Source organism: Delphinapterus leucas, chromosome X, assembly GCF_059928025.1.
Source record: "Delphinapterus leucas isolate spDelLeu-1000000601 "Yukka" chromosome X, BTC_Dleu_Yukka2, whole genome shotgun sequence".
Taxonomy (NCBI): Eukaryota; Metazoa; Chordata; class Mammalia; order Artiodactyla; family Monodontidae; genus Delphinapterus; species Delphinapterus leucas.
The window spans coordinates 4,146,874-4,151,789 of record NC_143150.1 but is presented as its reverse complement, the minus strand read 5'-3'; positions in this window follow the sequence as shown (position 1 = coordinate 4,151,789).

Here is a 4,916-nt window from a genome sequence, read left to right as displayed (position 1 = left end):
AATTTCCATTTAATTCTTCTATATGATTCTCAGTTCTCTGTTGGTAATCTTTAGTCATGTGACGACATTTAGCCATGTGATTTCTTGGACCTATTAATCACAGTTATTTTAAAATCCACGTCTGGTAGCTCTGAAATCTGTATCTTCTGTGGATCCATACCTATTGTTTATTTTTTGCCTCTTGGCCAGGTGATTTTTATCTCCTTGTATACTTGATAATTTTTTATTGAATGCTAGACATTATATATGAATATATAAAGAGAAAATCTGAGGAACTGGATGATGTCATCTTCCTGGAGAGAGGTCTACTTTGACTTCCTGCAGGTAGTGTGTGTAGGAGCAGATCAGTTAAGCCTAGAGAGGTACTGAGCCAACTCAAAACTGGCCTTCAATATTTGTGAGGATTGGTAACTTTCTTGTTCACTCCTAATCCTAATTTTAGCCCTTTGGGGATCCCAACTTAGAGCCTGTTTACCAGACCTCTCCTCCTTGGGGGGCCCTGACTGACAATGTTTTTTCCTCCAGCCCCGAAAGACTATGGGAATCCTACTCAACGCCCCAGTCTCTTAGCCACTGCTTGGAATTGGCAAATGCCTTGAGGGGAAAAGTGGTGCCCAATGTTGGGCTCACCCCTGTGTGTGTGTCCCTTCTCTATGGTATCGTGGTTTCTCAAATCCTCACTGCATGGTAGTTCCCCAGTGTCTTCAAAGAAATTGTTTTCCATATTTTGTTCAACTATTCTAGTTGTTCTCTGCAGAAAGGTTGGTCTGCAAGAAGCTAATCTGGCATTAGCAGAAGTGAATTTCCTCCTATGACCTTTTGACTCGACTCTAAGTAACCTTGGATAATTTTAGGCACCACAAGACGTTTTCAGCTCATCTTGCATACTTTCTGCCACAGCCCTGAAATCAACCATTTTTCCAATGATCCCTGGCATGCTTCAGTGGGAAATAATATTTAAAGACCATGAGCTGGACATTAAGAATGTTCTTTACTACTGGATTGCATTGTTTCTTTGCCTTTTCAGTGGATAGAGTAAGGAAATATGCACCTTTTCGAAAGCAAAACTAGCGAGTTCATACTGATAATTTCAATACCTGAGAAAGATTATAGTGAATTTTACTTAAATTCTTTGATTTTATAAGATCTCTTTTCTCTGATGCTGAAAATCATTGTTCCTAATAACATGAATATTTTTACTTATTTGCTTTATATATGTATGTATATATATACATATATATAATTTGTTTAAATATACATAATGTGCTTTATTTTAGTATGTATGTCCGTGTTAAAATAACAATACCATCATAACCACTAACAAAAGACTGAATGCAATTTAATACCTCCTTCCGTTTATTTGTCTTCAGTGTGTATTCCACCAGGGATATGCAGTCAGCATACTGTGTTTCAGAATCTTCAAATTATTCTGTTTTGTATGATTATGCCATCAACTTGATATACAGATAGGTTTACTTATTTGAATTTGTTTTCAATTTTAAGGGATTGATTTTTTCTCTTTGATTTAATTTTGTTTTAAAATTATATGAAACATTAAACAATTCTCAATCTAACACTAGTAAGCAGGTTAGATTTCGAGAGGTGTAACTTTCATCACTGTCTCCTCTCCCCATTTTCTCTCTTCACGTACAGGCAACCACTTTTTGTTACTTTTTCATTTATTCTTTCACTACTGTGTGTGTCTGTGTGTGGGTATGCTTTCACTACTGTGTGTGTGTATATATATTACTATATACTGTACGTCACTATATATAAATATATATGTATATGTGTGTGTGTGTATATATATACATACATACATATATATAACAGGGACATGGAGATATAGAGAGATATATTTTGAAGATATATAGATATATCTGCAGATCCTCATTTTCTTTACATGAAAGATTTCATACCATGTACATTCTTCTTCACCTTGCTTTCTTTACTCAGCTACATATCCTCTATAGATACCTCTATAGCAGTATATCAAGATCTTCCTTACTCTTTTTCAGTACAGCTTTATGTAGATGGACTTCAGTGTATTCAACCAATCCCCCACTAATGGACATTAGGTTGTTGCCAAACATTTGATATTACCAACAATGCTGCAATAAAGAGCCTGTGCACATATAATTTCATATTTTTGTCAGTGTACTTTTGTGATGGAATCATAGATGTAAGATCGTTGGCTCAAAGGGTAAAGGAATATGCAATTTTGCTAAATATTGCCAAATTCTTTTCCATAGGGGTTATCCTATTTTAGAATGAACCTTTTAGAAATACAAATGTGACCCTATCTGCCCTCTGTCTGAAACTCTTTAGTGGGCTTTCTGTGGTCCTGAGGATATGATCCAAACTGATCACCAAGGGCAACAAGGATGGGCACAACCTGGCCCTGTGGGCCTCCTCAGCCTGACACCACTGATCCTTTGTGCAACATGCCCCCTGATCTTACCTTGTTCTCTCTCTCCATTGTGCCTTTTCACATGCTGGAATTCTGCTCCCACAACTCCCTGGACTTCCCTGATCACAGAACGTATAATCTGCATGCATGGAAAGTGGCTATTCAAAAGTCCATCCTCCCCAGAGGACTGTGACCTTCTGGTACCTCTATTTTTAGCTTTTTAAGGAATCTCCATACTGTTCTCCATAGTGGCTGCACCAATCTACATTCCCACCAACAGTGTAGGAGGGTTCCTTTTTCTCCATAATTCGAAAAGATATGTGTACCCCAATGTTCACTTCAGTACTATCTACAATAGCCAAGACATGGAAGCAACAAGGTCCTACTGTATAGCACAGGGAACTATACTCAATATCTTGCAGTAACATATAAGGGAAAGGAATGTGAAAAAGAATATATATATATATATATATATGCGTTTGTGTGTGTGTGTATAACTGAATCCCTTTGCTGTACACCCGAAACTAATACGACGTTGTAAATCAACTGTAAATCCAATAAAAAAGGAAAAATAAACATTTACTGAGGTCTCTTTTGGTTCCAGGAGACATACGTACCTATCACAGCCACCACTTCAGGTAATCCTGTTATCTATCTGTGTTCTGGACCTCTCCACTTGGATGTCTAACAGGCATCTGAAATTTAACCTGACCAAAACCCAAGTCCTCATTCCCAAGCACCTTAGTATGGAGAGATAGCATAGCATGGTAGTCAAGAACACTGAACCTGGAGTAAATCAGTTGGTTTCATATCCCGTCTCTGCTAACTTACTGTATGACTTTGGCAAATTATTCTCTGTGCCTTAATGTCTCATCTGTAAAATGGGCATGATAACAGTGGTCCCTAGCTCATCAGGTTGTTAGGAGTATTAAATCCATTACTGTATATAAAGCACGTAAACAATGCCTGGTACAGAGAAAGTACTGTAATTTTTTTCCGATAACACTCCCAAATCCACTCCTTCCCAGGTATTGCTGGGGAGGCCATATTCAAGAGAAAACCTAGATACCATCCTCGAGTCTTCTCTTTTCCTCACTCTACAAATCCCATCCATCAATAAGTCCTAGTGCTAAGTCCAAAGTATATCTCAAATCCCAGCAGAGCTGCCTTTTCTCCTGCCTGGACAATTGCAACAGCCCTCAGCAGCCCTCAACTCATCCATTCCTGTGCCTCCCAAAGCTGGCACCCTGCTGCAGCCAGACAGAACTTTCCAAGGCACTTTTCAAAAGCAGCACTAATCTGCTCCTTTGCCTTCTGGGAACCCTCCCACATCCAGCACGGGCTCGTTCCAGCCTTCTCCTCCCTAGACCGCTAGCCACGTTGTAACCTGTGCCTAGATACACATACGTTCTCCCAACACTCCCGAGAACGTGCCAGATCTTCCCATCTAGAAAGCTCTTCCCAGGATCTCAGCTTGATGAACTGGCAGCACCGTAATGTTTTTAAATCCATCAGAGAGGAAGAGGAACTTGCTCAGGTTCCCGTAAAGGGGTTTTTCCACTTGTTCTTCTAACACTTTTTCTTGAGCTGTATACCAAGCCCTATCCTTAGATATTTAGAAAGCAGAGATGATTTAGCCTAGAGCTGCCTTCCCTAAAGGAGATCTTGGCTGTGAAAGACCCTGTAAAGTAACGCAGAACTGTGAAGATGTAGGTGTTGCCGTGAGCATCTCACTGAGCATCTATTGGTATCCCTACCAATCCCACCCCTTTCTGGTCCCTGCCCTTCCCCCATCTGGCCTGGTCCTCGAGACTGTACACTAGGCAGTGAGCTGTCCCTACTGCTGCTGCTGCTGGGGTGATTTATAAAGGGCATTGGCTGTTATGCCTTGTAATGGCCTTGCCTCTGGAGCCTCAGTCGTGCCCGCCTTTTTAAAGAAGCAGCACGGGGTCCCGTGCCAAGGACAGCAGCGAAGCCAAGCTGGTAGCCTTGGGGAGCAGCGGCCTTTCACTGCATCCTATTGCCCAGGCTCCTGGAGCCCCACAGGGGCCAGGGTGCCCAGAGAGCCTGGGAGCATCTTCCTCCAGCCTGCACCCTCCAGGCGACACAGAACAGCTCCATAGTGCCACCCAGAGGCCGCCAGAGCCAGTCGGTGGAAAGAGTTTTTGTCTCTGAATGGGGGACTCTGGGGGATTGCAGTAGCTGGTACTTTGGAGGTTTGGAAGTGTGCCCGGCTGAACTATATTTGGAGAAGGTCATTTCTGGGTGTGTGGCTGTACATTCAGTCCTCTCAGAGCCTGTCTCCTGTAGCTGTCACCTCACCCCCAATGCATCCTCTTATGGCCACCATGACATAGAAAGCTCAGGAGACAGCCAGGAGCCACCCCCAAACCTCTAGTCTTCACCAAATAGTAGAAACAAGAAAACACGTCCTGCAAGTCACCCCCATGCAGGAGTTGTTCAGAAGATGAGATAAAGATAGCATTGCCAGGAACCGAAGTGGAGG